This window comes from Procambarus clarkii, chromosome 13 (assembly GCF_040958095.1).
Source record: "Procambarus clarkii isolate CNS0578487 chromosome 13, FALCON_Pclarkii_2.0, whole genome shotgun sequence".
Classification (NCBI taxonomy): domain Eukaryota; kingdom Metazoa; phylum Arthropoda; class Malacostraca; order Decapoda; family Cambaridae; genus Procambarus; species Procambarus clarkii.
The window spans coordinates 40104051-40119715 of record NC_091162.1 but is presented as its reverse complement, the minus strand read 5'-3'; the positions used below and the strand labels follow the sequence as shown (position 1 = coordinate 40119715).

The following is a 15665-nucleotide window of genomic DNA, read 5'->3' as shown; positions in this document are numbered from 1 at the left end:
CCACCGGCCCACATACCCCTACAACCAGGACGGGCCGGAACTGCCATACGAAAACAGGCTAGTGCGCCCTGGAAGTCCACGGATGAACCAGCAAGAAGGCTTATACTCACAAAGAGGTCGTGCAACAAGCACAGACCTCTGATGGTAATACAGTGTTCCCCAATTGTGCCAATAGCACCACTGCACTCCACTGGTACCATCCCGCAAGTTCTACCAGATAGGCGGGACCCAAGAGCCAGAGCTCAAATCCTGCAAGCACAGCCAGGAGCCTTACCAGGTGAGTACAGAACCAACCCTACAACCCCCACACCTCACAACCTTAAAAAAGGAGGGTCCCCTGAATGACTCCAGCATGGGTTGGACATGCACATGAGGGGGACAGGAAGGGTTGAAAAAGGGACAGTCACTGGTGTGCGAACGGTCTCAGTCGTACAAAAATATACCTAAATAAAGACAAGTATATAAACAACTCCGCATCCAGTGCCCGGCCAAAAGACGCCAGACCGCAGAAACTCACCTGGCGAACGGTGACACGAACTTGACGACTCAACCATGCCCAGAAGAACCTGGGAGCACCGCCAGGTGAAGACGCATGAGCCGGACCCTGCCGGACCCGCAGGAGAGCAGGGAGAGGCGAAGGAGGCGGTCCACACCCATGACAGGGAAAACCACGGTGTCCTCCCCCACAACTGGGAACCAGGACACCCCCGGCGCGAAGGGGCACATACCGCAGCCAGGGAGAAGAACGAGAGGCGAAGCACTGTAGCTAAACGGGCGCAAAACACCAGCACTGAAACACCGCCCAGACCAAAACAAACTCCACGGCGCATGTGCATAACACGCTGGCCGAACCGCACACTCTCTCTGCGGGAAGGCGCCAGCCAGGACTACTGCACGAGAAAAGTAGCCAAAAGAGGAAGCAGGAACAATAAAACCGGCCAAAGAAGCAAAGAGCCCAAAAAGGAACCCAACCGGGCGACAAGCAGCCCAACCGGGCGACAAGCAGCCCAACCGGGCGACAAGCAGCCCAACCGGGCGACAAGCAGCCCAACCGGGCGACAAGCAGCCCAACCGGGCGACAAGCAGCCCAACAGGGCGACAAGCAGCCCAACAGGGCGACAAGCAGCCCAACAGGGCAACAAGGACGAGGAGCCGACAGACATTCCAATAATACGGGAAGTAGCGAAAAACCTTTCCGTACCCTCGAGAACACAGAAGCCAACACTAGTCCCGAAGGCACACGAAGGCGCAGGCGCACCCGAGATCAGAAGTCACGCAAAATCCCATCGAACGGGGAAACATAACGAAAACACAGTCCCAAAAAGGGGTGGGAGGAAACATCCACCCACAGGATGGAACCAACCGACTCAAAGGCCAAGGAACCGAGCCCAGGGAGGGGCCGACGCCCAACAGCACGTATGGCGAGTGGGGAGGAAAAGACCCCACTCCGCGTAACCACAAGCCCCGCCTAGAGGGGAATAAAAACCCCCACGGGGTCCAACGGGGCCAAGGCCCCCCAAGTCAGCCCCTCCCCAGCCCCCGGGAACCTACACGACAGGCCCCGGGACCGAGCCGTTCCCCCAAAGCCCTGGCCGTACCAGAAAACCGGGGCAGCCGTGAAAACACTAAGGAAGGGAGCCCACTGGCAGACTCCAGTGGAGGAGTCTGGAGGAATATTCCAGACTATTCTATTCTGGGAGCCTATTCCTCCAGCCAGACGGCTGGAGGAATAGGCTCAAATGCCCCCGTCACTACCCTGGAAGGGGAATTCCCCGAGACTGCCCGAGTCTCAACACCATCAAAAACCCCGCCCCGAACCTACAGACGGTAAGGAACCGGATGCAGGCAGGAAGGGTGAACCAGGGAAAAGACAAGGGGGCGTGGATGGAACCGAAGCAACCAACACCCCAAAGTCCCAAAACGAACTACAACGGGGCAGCCCCGGGGCTCCCGGGGAGGAAACCACGAGAACGTTGCCACCACCAAGGCTCAAGTGCAACGCCCCGGCTGCCCGCACCCGCTTTGTCAGCACAACTGGGTAACCGAGCCCCAACGAGCAACCAAACTCGCAGGACTCCGGGTCGAAGGTGTCACCGACCCCACAGGCAGCAGACGGAGGCAAAACAGAGAGTCACCCAGAGACAAAGGGTGAGAGCAACCCTCAAACTTGCTGGAAGCGAGGGGGGGACTCTGGGGTCACATCCATCGGACCCGCGCGCCCCCAGGGGTTTCCCAGGGTCCCGAGCGTTTACTATAAGAGGACTCGCGCTCAGGTAATCCCAGGCAGGGTACTGCTAACCGGCACCCAAAGCTACCAAACAACTTTCTAAGAGCTGAACCCCCGGGACGTGTACACTCACGGAGACCTAGCAGGGGGTATCACCAGAAAATACTCAGAACACAAGGGACACAAGGGGCAAGAATGAAGGCAGACCCCCCCCCCCCACCAGGTACATAAACAAAAAGAAAAAGAAAACCCCGCAAGAGGACAGCGTACCCAAGCGGAACAGAGCCGGCCGCTATGATTGGTAAAGACAAGCTGCACAGTACCCTGCGCCCCACCAGTGCAAAAACTGCCCCTTACTCTAAGGCGAACAAGCGAGACAGAACACCCGAGCATACAGAGAGCGGCTGAAAACCAAGTAGTAAACGGCCAAGCAGGGGCAGGACCCAAGGAACTTGTGGAAGGTGGCCTCAAGCCCCAAGGGCAGTACTTACAGGGCACAGAGGGAAGGGAACCCTAGGCACATGCAGCCCTAGTACTGGAGAATCACTCCCAGCTCACGCACCACCTAGAAAACAGACACCACACTCTAGGTACAGTGCTGAAACAACCACTGGAGCCGGAGCACATAACCGTTGCCTATAGCATCAGCTGAAGAACTGATGGATGGATAGCCGGCGTGGGAGGTCTGCTCCCCCCTTCCCCCTCCCGGGGAGGGGGGAGCTGCACAGACAGCGGCGCGGTGACGTATGACGTCATACTAGTTGCCTTGTTTTCTGTTGAAGAGTTCTATCCACTAGTTCGGCTTTAGGTAGCAATTTTCACCAGAATAGGGGTTTGTTTTGGAATGCTTACCTTTCTGGATGCTTGACCCGGTCGATGGCAGACATAGAATGCTTCCAACCACACGGGGGTTTCTATAGGCCATTGCTCCCCTTGCCTCTCTGAGGGGGCCAGGTTCTGGCTGTGGTCCCCGGTAGGCCCTAGAACTCCATACACATGACTGATGCCAAAGTCTGACATTAGCATATCAGCCGGTAAAGCTCCGGGGAGCCGACGGGGCTCCCCCCAGAAAATCGCGGAATTTAGAGATAACACCATCAATAGTGTCCAAGAAATGTGTAAGTACTTCATTCATAATGATGTGCTGCTCGAAATCTTAGTGAAGTATCCAAAATTTCCTTACTGTAGGTAATGCATGCACATAACTGTAAAGCTGCTGCCCAGTTGGGTGAGTGTGGAGCAAGACTAGAAACTGTATGACTCACCATAGATGTAAAGTGCCTTGTATAGTGACTGTTGTGAGCCTCTTGTTGATCACTTGTGGCACAAAAGATTATTGATGTGTGTATTTGTGTAGGTGATTAGAAATGTATGTGTATGTATATATGTATACGTATATATATATGTACATGTATGTATGAGTGTGTGTACATGTATATATAACATGAATAATTTTGCAACTAGCGTCACAAATTGTTATTTGCTTAGCTAAACGAACTAGAGGGTTCAGTTCCTGAACCGATTATGTGGCTCTGTAATCCTTTACACCACCGCCCACGGGATGGGTATGGGGTGCATAATAAAGAAAGAAATTGAATTGAATTGGTCTTTATGACCATGTAATCTATGTTTTGCTGCACTACTTACTGGTTGAGTATGGGGTGCATAACAAATAATAGCCTCCTTCGGGGGCGTCTTGTTTCTAAACGTGTTAAGTCTTAAATCCTTTAATCTCAAATCTTGCTACAATGTACCTCTTAATATATGTTATGTACTCTCACAACCCAATGTACTGTACCTTCTTGTATATAAATAAATAGATTTCAACTGTAAGGGGGGTATGGTTTGCGCCTTGTTATTCTAATAATGGATAAATAATTCTAATAATGGAAGTGCTAATTATATGAACAAGTGCCATGTATTTATTCAGACGAGAACAACAGCGAACACAAACCAGCACATATACGAACGGAATGGTTTGTATGTACAAACTTCTCAGTGAACGAAGTTGTTTCTAGCCCGGTATCTGAAATTGCAGTAGACGACTTGACCAGTCCCCGTCAGCTGATCGGCGGCCACCCTCAAGGCCAGACGCACTAATATTTCTCCTCCAACAATATTGTTTGTGGTGTTATTACGCTATATACACACACATTATATATAAGTATCTACCTGTTTTATTCACCATACCTGTACAAATAAGCTGGTATGGTGCCCAAAGACGATAGTGGCCATCAGTAAATAACATGCCAAGTCGAGCAGACGACGCTCCTCCCTCACCAAAATGGCGGCTCCCAACCTACTCCTCTCGCTGTTATCTCACACTATACACACGTTATATATAAGTATCTACATTTGTGTTCACCATAGCGAACCACTAAGCTGGTATGGTGAGTGCAGTCAATAAATGGTGGCCACACACAGTCAGAAGACGACGCCACAACCCTCCCTCCACAGCCTTACTCCTCCCTCCATTTATTTATTTATTTATTTATTTATTTATTTATTTATTTATTTATTTATTTATGCATATACAAGAATGTACATAAGGAATGTGAGGATACAAATATGGTAATTACAGTCTTGTAAAGCCACTGGCATGCGCAGCGTTTTGGGCAGGTCCTTAATCTAAGAAAATTTTAAGGAGGTAAATACTTGCAAAATTTATAGACAAAAAAATGATAACAGATTACATGAAATGAAAAAAAAAAGATGAGAGAAAATTGTAGGTACAGTATATTAAAGCACATAGGTAGCTAAGATTTATTGCAATGACAGCTTGAATGGTAGTTGACAAAAATTGGTAGTCACAATACAGCATATGGCTAGCACATAAAAGAAGACAGCAATGAACACAATGATAAGGTTGTTTGATATTACATAAAAATTAGGAGATTGGGTAACACTAGGTACAGAGCAAATTTAAAGCTCAGTGTAGGAAACCAAGAAGATGAAGTTAGGTACTTTTTGGTTTTGCTTTTAAATAAGGCAAAAGTTTTACCGTTTTTCAATTCACTAGAAAGTGAGTTCCATAGACTAGGTCCCTTAATTTGCATAGAGTGTTTACACAGATTAAGTTTGACCCTGGGGATATCAAAGAGATATTTATTTCTGGTGTGGTGATAATGGGTCCTATTACATCTGTCCAGGGAGAGTTTCAGAGCATGGTTTTGCATTTAAGAACAGGGTTTTGTAAATGTAGTTGGCACAAGAGAATGTGTGGAAAGAGTTAATATTTAGCAAGTTTAGGGATTTAAACAAGGGAGCCGAGTGTTGTCTGAAAGCAGAGTTAGTTATTATTCTGATAGCAGATTTTTGCTGTGTGATGATGGGCTTAAGGTGGTTTGCAGTGGTAGACCCCCATGCACAGATACCATAATTAAGATAGGGGTAGCTTAGTGCATAATATAGTGAGAGGAGAGCAGAGTTAGGAACATAATATCTGATTTTGGAGAGTTTGCCAACTGTCTTAGAGACTTTCTTAGTTATGTGTTGAATGTGGGTGCTGAAGTTGAGTCTCTTGTCTAGGAATAGGCCAAGAAACTTGCCATCATTTTTATTACTGATGTTAATGTTGTCTATCTATAGCTGAATTGCATTTGATGATTTGCTTCCAAATAAGATGTAGTAAGTCTTTTCGATGTTTAATGTTAGTTTGTTCATTGACATCCATAAGTGGACTTTTTTTAATTCATTATTCACAACATTATTTAGTGTATGTGGGTTGAGGTTTGAATAGATAAGGGTAGTATCGTCAGCAAACAATATAGGTTTGAGAATATTAGAGACATTAGGCAGATCGTTTATATATATATAAGAAATAGAAGAGGTCCTAAGAGGCTGCCCTGTGGCACTCCAACGGTAATTGGTAGAGTGGAAGAAGTTGTATCATTGATGGTTACATATTGGTGTCTGTCACTAAGATAGGATCGGATGTAGTCAAGGGCAAGGCCTCGGATTCCATAATGCTGGAGTTTAAGTAAGAGGTAGTTGTGATTAACAGTATCAAAGGCTTTTCTTAGGTCAATGAAGAGTCCAATCGGAAACTCATTTTTGTCAAGGGCTGAGTAGATAACGTCAAGGAGACTAATGATTGCATCGTTGGTGCTCTTTTGGGACCGGAAGCCAAACTGGCAGGGGCTGAGTATGTCGAATTTTACGAGGTAGGAATAGAGCTGTTTGTAAATAATTTTTTCAAATATTTTTGATAGAATGGGTAGATTTGATATTGGTCTATAATTGTTTATATCCGCCGGATTGCCTCCTTTATGAACTGGCGTTACTCTTGTTTTTTTGAGGATATCAGGGAAGGTGTGACACTCTATAGATTTGTTGAACAGTAGCACAGGAGCATGGAGCACATGGAGCACAGCGCTAAATATCACCACAATCCTGCTATTATCAGAATCCTGGTCAGTTTTATCACAGTCAGGGGGCTTCAGTAATACTATTACTGCTAAATAATAGCAGTATCATATATATTATGGCATTTGTAGGCGATGCTGTGGTCACAAGCTGAACAGCGGTGCTGTGAGCTCGTGCTGCGTGCACCAGCCTTGGTGGCTTGCTCAATATTGACGCTGTAACACCCAAGAATGTTGGCCTGGATTTTTTTTCTAGGTGGCATCTGGCAACTATTGGTCGTGGCTGTACTATAGCTGCCCCTATCCCAGGTGGGGCGTTTAAATTATAGCGCTAGACACAAAATCATATATATATGATGTGCGCAGTTTTGGTTTTGTCACTGATATCATATATATATGATATCATATATATATATTAGTGAATAAATTGAGGAGGTGCTTTATCTTATTGTATGGTAGGCTTAGTCCACCAGCTATAACTAGGATGTAGACACTAAATTATCCTGGTGAGAGGCCAGCTTCCATCACCCAAGTAACTGATGTACCAAGATTAATTCTTGTTCCTGTCAACGGGCACTAGCTGTAAAGCCGGAATCCTAATATATGACAGGTATATCAGAGAAAACACTGTATATTATATAAGATAAGGACCAAGGCTTAATTACCTGTATTTAGAGGTTCTTTCTCGTGCTAACCGGTTTGCCCTATATCTACCTAACATTAACTGGCCAGAAATGATTAGATAAACGGGTTTTGGTAAGACACTTCCCTTGTTTATGTTGACAGCGTGTTGATGATGGTAGAGCACTAATTTGATCTCCATAACACTTCGTCCAAGAGAAATTATAGGAGCTGAATTTGCTCCCCCAGCACAATTTCATTATGAAATTTGATTATTTCAGAGTAAAAATAGGTTTTATCATGTTCTGCATTCAGCACCAACATTATAGTGAGTATATATACCATATTTCTTCATTACTTATACAATGCTGGCAGGATTTGTGTAGATTTGGGTAATTCTATGTACCCAACATAGTGTTTGACCAACGTTTCCTTTCAAACGAAGCCTCTTGATCACCTAGCCATAGATACCCAAGAGTTGGACAACTGCCCTAGGCTGCATCCTGGGAAAGGTCAATTAGTCATGGGAGGAACTTCATAAACATAAGAGGGTTCCTGTCCCCAACTACTTGAAACTACATTTGACTGCCAATCATTAATTCTGATGTCAAGCTGACAAACTCTAAAAGGGAGCAGCATGAAGGTTACATGCAGCAAAAATTGTTAACTCATGTTTTTGTGGCTAGTGGCTAGCTCATTAATTAGTGGCTTTACAAGATTGTAAACACCATGCTATGTATTCTCACAAACCCAATGTACCTTCTTGTATATAAATAAATAAAAAAAAAATTAGGATCGGCACCTTGGTGATGCAAATCTACAGGTATCTTAACTTTGACAAACGAAAATATAATTTTTAGTTTAGTTCATTTATTATGCACCCTATACCTATCATGTGGACTGTAGTAGACACCATACCCTATCCCGTAGCTGGTCGAACCCATGTTAGAATCGACAATTGGGTTATTGTCAATTAGGTTAACCCATGTGTTGCGTTTCCACAATGGTCGCCCAAGTTAAAATCGGTGAACGTCCCAAGAATATTGTTGAAAACATTTTGATAACTTATTAAACCAAAAATCTAAAGTTTTTTAACATAATAAATATGTTTATTCAGGTAAGGTACATACATACAAGTGATGTTACATTAATGGATTGATATATAGATAGAGCTAGTACATACAATGCCTAAAGCCACTATTACGCAATGCGTTTCGGGCAAGAAAAACATTAATATCTAGAACTTAATACTAATTGAGCATAAAGAATAAAAAGTGTTGAAAACAAATACAAATAAAGATAAAAAAAAGGGGGAACATGACTGAAAAAGCAGCACAAATACAATAGGTTGACAAACAGTGTTGATTAAAAAAAAAATAATAATAATAAAATAACAGACATGGGTTGACAGTAAAGGAGTGAGGTGGGTTACAGGGAATTTATTAGGTAGTGTTTAGTTTTTATCTTAAACTGGTTGAGAGAGGTACAGTCTTTAACATGGTTGGGAAGGTCATTCCACATTCTGGGTCCCTTGATTTGTAGAGCATTTCTAGTTTGATTAAGTCGTACTCTAGGAATATCAAAACTGTATTTATTCCTGGTGTGGTGCTCATGGGTTCTGTTACAACCTTCAATGAAGCTTTTGAGGTCAGGATTGGCATTACAGTTCAGCGTTTTATATATGTATAATACACAAGAGAGAATGTGCAGTGACTTAATATCTAACATATTCAGAGATTTGAGTAAGGGTACCGAGTGATGTCTGGGGCCAGAGTTGGATATTGTCCTAATAGCAGCTTTGTGTTGGGTAATAAGAGGACGTAAATGATTTTGGGTAGTAGAACCCCAAGCACAAATACCATAGTTGAGGTATGGATAGATGAGGGAGTAGTAGAGAGTAACCAGGGCAGGGCGGGGTACATAATATCTGATCTTAGAAAGAATGCCAACAGTTTTTGAAACTTTTTTTGATATATTTAGAATGTGACCCTGGAAATTCAGCTTGTGGTCGATGAGAACGCCAAGGAATTTGCCATCTAATTTGTTACAAATTTGGGTATTGTTTATTTTGAGATTTATCTGATTAGAGGATTTATTGCCAAACAGAATATAAAACGTTTTGTCAATGTTAAGGGTGAGTTTGTTGGCAGTTAGCCAAAGATGGACTTTCTCTAGCTCAGTATTTACTGTGGCATTTAGAGCAAGGGGGTCAGGACTGGAGTAAATGAAGGTTGTGTCGTCAGCAAATAGAATTGGTTTGAGGTGTTGGGAGGCATTTGGAAGGTCATTAATGTAGATGAGAAAGAGGAGAGGGCCAAGTATGCTGCCCTGAGGAACACCAATGTTGATGGGTAGGGTGGGAGAAATTGTATTATTCACAGAAACATACTGGAGCCTGTCAGTAAGATAAGATTTGAGGTATTGCAGGGAGTGTCCTCTGACTCCATAATGATGTAATTTAAGAAGAAGGTTTTGATGGTTGACAGTGTCAAAAGCCTTACGCAGGTCCACAAATAACCCAACAGGAAACTCCTTTTTATCAAGAGCTGCGTGAATTAAGTTAATCATACTAATAAGTGCATCGTTAGTGCTTTTTTTGGGTCTGAAGCCATATTGACAAGAGCTAAGTATATTGTGTTTGGCTAGAAAAGAGTAAAGCTGCTTGTAGATTAGCTTTTCGAATATTTTTGACAAGTTAGGCAGGATTGATATAGGCCTGAAGTTGTTAACATCAGTGAGATCACCACATTTGTAGACAGGGGTTACTCTTGCTTTTTTTAGAATGTCAGGAAAGGTTTGGAGTTCAAGTGACTTGTTGAAGAGCAATGCAATAGCAGGGGCTAGAGATCTGGAGGCTTTTTTGTAAATTAAAGTTGGTATCTCCTCGAGGGCACTAGACTTGGTTTTAAGGGAAAGGATTATTTCATTGACATCAGTGGAACTAGTAGGCTTTAGGTACAGAGACTGTGGATAGTTACCTGTAAGATAGTCCTTAACATCAGTACAGGAAGATGGAATATCATTTGCAAGGGATGACCCAATGGAAGAGAAGAACCTATTGAACTCAATAGCAGAATCAGAGGCTGAAAGCTGACCAACGTTATTGGAAAGGAGTGTTGGTTTGTTATTTAAAATCTTCTTTGATCCCAATATTTGTGAAATTGTGCTCCAAGTTTTTTTAATGTTGCTCTTTATTTGGGTAAATTTATCTTCGTAGTATTTAGTTTTGGCTCGTCTAATTATTTTAGATAGCAATAACGAGTAATTCTTTGAGAATTCTTTGGAGACTGTTCCTAGCCTATACTTCTTCTCAAGGTCGTGTTTTTTGTTAATGGATTTAAGTATTCCCTTTGTAAGCCAAGGATTGTTAAGTCTTTTGCTTGTGACTTGTTTTGTAAGCATAGGACAGTGGGTGTTATAAAGGCTAAGAGTTGTTTGTAGAAAAGATTTCACTGCTAGGTTGATGTCCCCTATGTTACCTAACTCGGACTCCCAGTTGACATTATCAGCAGCAGTTATAAAATTGTTTATAGCAGTTTCATTGTGCAGCCTAAAGCTTAACTCCCTTGTCTCTAGAGGTGGTTTGCTAATGTTAGTTAAGAGAAATGTGGGGTAATGGTCTGTAGTGCTATCGGTGATTATACCTGAAGTAAGCGGAGAGGTTATGTTGGTCCAGATGTGATCTAGAGTCGTAGCAGTACTATCAGTGATTCTAGTTGGTCTAGTGATTAAGGGTATGAGGAAGCAGGAATTCATACAGTTGAGGAAGCTAACAGCAGTAGGGTGTTCAGGCTCGCAGAGGTCAATATTAAAGTCCACTGCGATAATTAGATGGTTTTTGTTCAATCTGTTATCTAGTATTAGATTTCTAAGGTTTGAGTTGAATTCAGACACATCAGTGTTAGGAATTCTATAGACTGCACCCACAGACAGGACAGACTCGGCACCCTTGACTCTGAAACTGGCGAAGATATACTCCCCACAGCAGTCTCTAGTTCTAATTATTTTTAAGCATGTTAGTTCTTGGTGGTAGTAAAGAGCAGTACCACCACCTCTCTGCATTTGACGACAGTTGTGAATTGCCGAGTAGTTAGGCATGTTAAAGAGTTGAGTATTATCCTCTTTCAACCACGTTTCAGTAAGTATAATAAAAGAGAATTTGTTGTCAATAGTTTCAATCAAGGCACTAACATCATCGAAGTGTTTACCTAGGGATCTAACGTTCAAGTTGATTACAGAGATATTGAGATTATCTGTTAATACATTGTTTACATCATGTGCTGTAAAATATCTGCAATTTTGATCATTGAAGTGATGATTGTCATAGATAGTGGATAAGAGGTTTAGTTCTGGGTCTATACTTGTCTGCATAAAAAGGCTGATTGCAGGAAAACAAGGTAAGAATGGCAAATTACAAAATAGAAAACAAAGAAAAAAGTAGATTAAAAATTCTAAAGTAAAATAAACTTAATGGTAATTTTAAGTAAAAAGAAAAAAAAAAACTTAATGGGAACTAGGAATGTAAAAAATTAACTAGAATAATTAATAACAATAGATGACCAAAAAAGTAAAAAAAACAATTATGAAATCTATAAGATAATAAGCTTGCTTACTATACTATTATAAGTACACTATAATTGAATACTAAAGTTACACTAAAACAAACTGAGGTAGATTAAATAGAGATACACTCAGGAACACTGGATAATGAAGTTAATACTAGAGGACACAGGCAAAGCCAGTGTACTATGGAACATGGGAGTAAAAAGAAAAAAAAAAGACAATAATAAAGATGACAATATTATTTTTTTTTTTTTTTTTTTTTTTTTTTTTTTTTTTTTTTTTTTTTTTTTTTTTTTTAACTAAAGTTAAAACCTTTTGAAGGGAAAGGCAGAGCTAGAGTACACAAAGGTAGTTATATGAGATTATAATCTGAATTCAGGCTATACAGCAGCTATCCCACAGTCACTGAGGAAAGAATTAAGGTGAGCTTCTGTGGTTATTGAATAGGTTTTTCCAGTGTCAGTCCTCCTAGCTATAATTTTACCATCTCGCACAAAACAGTGTTTAATTGTAAGGGAATTTTTGCAGAAGCCACGCAGTTTAAAAAAGAGATTTTGCCTGCACCTGGTCAGACATTCATTCACATAAACAGTGGATTTACTAGCAACTGCAGATGAGATAAGATAAGATGAGATAACGTTAGATTAGGTTAGTGTTTTACCACTGCGCCATGGGGAACTTCATATCTATGGGGAAATTTTGAACGTTAAAATCGGCGTTCATCAATTTGCGACCATTGTGGAAAAGCAACACATGGGTTGACCCAATTGCTACTTGGATCAGATTTCATTATGGTCCGGACCAGTGGACCCCATACCCATCTGTGTGAGGTAATGGACCTATTACCATCATGTGGGAGATTATGGAAACTAAGGCACATGAAGGGCACATGTAACTCAACCCTAAGCATGGTAGCTAGTTAAATATTATATACAACGAGTAGACGATCCCCTACACCTCCCTGTACTCTGCTTCACAGTTTATTATATCACTATATGTCTACAAATGAAAATGTAATATACACTGTACATGTATTTCATCTTACCTTAAATGTCAATGCTTCCAGAATTAATTCTGTAGAGCTTCAAATAGTACAGGTACCCGTGGGAACCGCGGGGGGAATGGTCAAATCGACTACTGCAGTTTCGGTACCGTCCGTTCAGTACACCAACAAACAAGTTCGTTCACTAACAAGTTTGTATATACGAACCCTTTCGTTCGTATGTTTAAAAAAAAATTAAATTTTGCCCCAAGGGGCGAGTTGTTGTGTTGATTTAGGGGATTAAGGATGGTAACAGAGTCCATTTCATGTGGTCTCCATCTCATGTTGGCCTCCGAATGCATGATAGAGCTGATAAGTTAGCCAAAGAATCTGCCTTTAAAGGAGCCTTTGAGTGTAACCTTGAATTGTCAATGAGCAATCTGAAAGCAGCAGTACACCGAGAACTTCAACAAGATCTTGTAGATCTGAGACGAAGTGAAATTGACACCAGTAATTCCATCTATCATCATGCAGAGAAAACAAAGATACTAAATCGGCGCCCACCCAGGCAGGGAGGAGCTGTTCGCAAGATGCAACTGTCTGATGGCTCCCAGCTTGACTATGTAAACAGATTCAAATACCTTGGCCTTGAGGTGCCACTGTATGGTCCTGTTGTATTCAGACTCTGTCGTCAGTATAAAGAGAGGCTCCGAGCTCTCAAGGCTGTTGCAGGTTATCACTCAGGCTATGAACGCGCCTGAACTCACAAATTCAGGCGCTCTTGCTTGTCGCAGTTGCTGGACCACTATGATATGGCATTAGATGCTATGGAAGACAAACAAAACGCTGATGTAATTTACACAGATTTCGCAAAAGCTTTTGATAAATGTGATCATGGCGTTATTGCACATAAAATGCGTTCAAAAGGAATTACCAGAAAAATAGGCAGATGGATCTACAATTTCCTGACCAACAGAACCCAATGTGTAATAGTCAGCAAAATAAAATCCAGCCCATCAACCGTGAAGAGCTTAGTCCCCCAGGGTACTGTGCTTGCTCCAGTACTTTTTCTCATCCTCATATCGGACATAGACAAGAACACAACCTATAGCACTGTATCATCCTTTCCAGATGACACTAGGATCTTCACGAGAGTAGGCAACATAGAGTACACGGCGAACCTCCAGTCGGATGTAGATCAGGTCTTTCTATGGGCTACAGAAAATAATATGGTGTTTAACGAAGATAAGTTCCAGCTCATGCGCTATGGAAAAAATGAAAATATAAAAAAGGAAACCACGTACAAAACTCAGGCAAATCATAACATAGTACGAAAAGGCAATGTAAAGGATCTGGGTGTACTAATGTCGGAAGACCTTACCTTTAAAGAACACAATAAAGTAGCCGTCACAACTGCAAGAAAAATGACAGGTTGGATAACAAGAACTTTTCACACTAGAGATGCTATACCAATGATGACACTTTTCAAAACGCTTGTGCTCTCTAGAGTGGAGTACTGCTGCACAATGACAGCCCCTTTCAAAGCTGGAGAAATTGCCGACCTGGAGAGCGTGCAGAGATCCTATACTGCTAGAATTCACTCAGTAAAACACCTAAACTATTGGGACCGACTAAAGAGCCTAAATCTGTACTCCCTTGAGCGCAGGCGGGAGAGATATATAATAATTTACACGTGGAAAATGTTAGAGGGGCTGGTCCCAAACCTGCACACAGAAATAACATCACATGAGACCAGAAGACATGGCAGGATGTGCAGAATTTTGCAGATTTTGCGATTTTGAAAAGCGGAGGTGCAACAGGTACTCTGAGAGAGAACTCTATCAACATCAGAGGCCCGATACTGTTCAACACGCTTCCGCTACCCATAAGGGGCATAACTGGCCGACCCCTCACAGTGTTCAAGAGAGAACTGGATAAGCACCTCCAAAGGATACCTGATCAACCAGGCTGTGACTCATACGTCAGGCTGCGAGCAGCCGCGTCAACAGTCTGGTTGATCATTCCAGCAACCAGGAGGCCTGGTCGACGACCGGGCCGCGGGGGCGCTAAGCCCCGGAAGCTCCTCAAGGTAACCTCAAGGTAAGGTAAGGTAGGTATGGTGCCAATGTCAGAATTGTCAAAATGATGTACCTTGCATACATCAGATCTTTAGTGGATTATGCTGCACCTCTGCTTGTTTTGATGCCTGAAAGAAAACTTGGAGGGCTTGAAAAATTGCAGAACGAAGCCTTGAGGATAATCCTTGGGTGCCCTCGTACCACAAAGATACTTAATATGAGAAAGGAACTTAATATTCTGAGCGTTGTTGATCGTGTTACTGAAATTAACTGTCAAATTGGTATAAAAATGCTTAGGCTAACTCATCCTAATCAATACAATACAATACAATACAATACAATTTTATTTAGGTAAGGTACATACATACAATAAATATTTACAAGGATTGTTTGACTTATAGGTAGAGCTAGTTCCTTGCACAGAAGCCCTCCAGAATTTCTTTATTGAAGATCAGCATTGTTCCGAATGGATAACAAAAACTGGAACCCAACTCAGAATGTATCAGGTTCATGATTTGTACCAAGAGAAACAACAACGGCACTTTCCTGCACCGTGGGAGGTTACACCCTTTCCAGCTTTAATCCCTCCCTTTCCACCCAAAAAGGAAATTAGAGATCAGCCCAAGCTTCGTCTTGAGGCAAAGCTCAACGCCTTAAGCCATACTGATGCTCTGTCCACAGAGCATTCTCTCTCTCAAATCATATACACTGATGGTTCCCTACACCGCACCACGGGTGCAGCTGGAAGTGCAGTTGTTCTGACAATGGGCGATGGCTTGTACTTTGAGTGGGGAGTCCGTATACACAATTGGGCCTCTACCCTTCAGACC

At 42.5% G+C, this 15665-nt stretch overlaps 1 protein-coding gene across 3 annotated transcripts in view; it reads right to left on the bottom strand.

Annotated features, from left to right (window-relative positions):
• The window catches only part of LOC123757325 (BTB/POZ domain-containing protein 6-B-like), a 437538-nt gene extending 424035 nt beyond the window's left edge, over positions 1–13503 (bottom strand). Inside the window, exon 1 of one of the 3 annotated variants that reach the window (XM_069323874.1) lies at positions 13399–13503. The gene's annotated coding sequence lies outside the window, so the exon portion shown is untranslated. Of the gene's footprint in view, positions 1–12820; positions 12964–13398 lie in introns of those variants that run through there. The other 2 variants (XM_069323875.1, XM_069323873.1) reach the window with 2 other exon arrangements.
• Positions 13504–15665: the final 2162 nt, after the last annotated feature.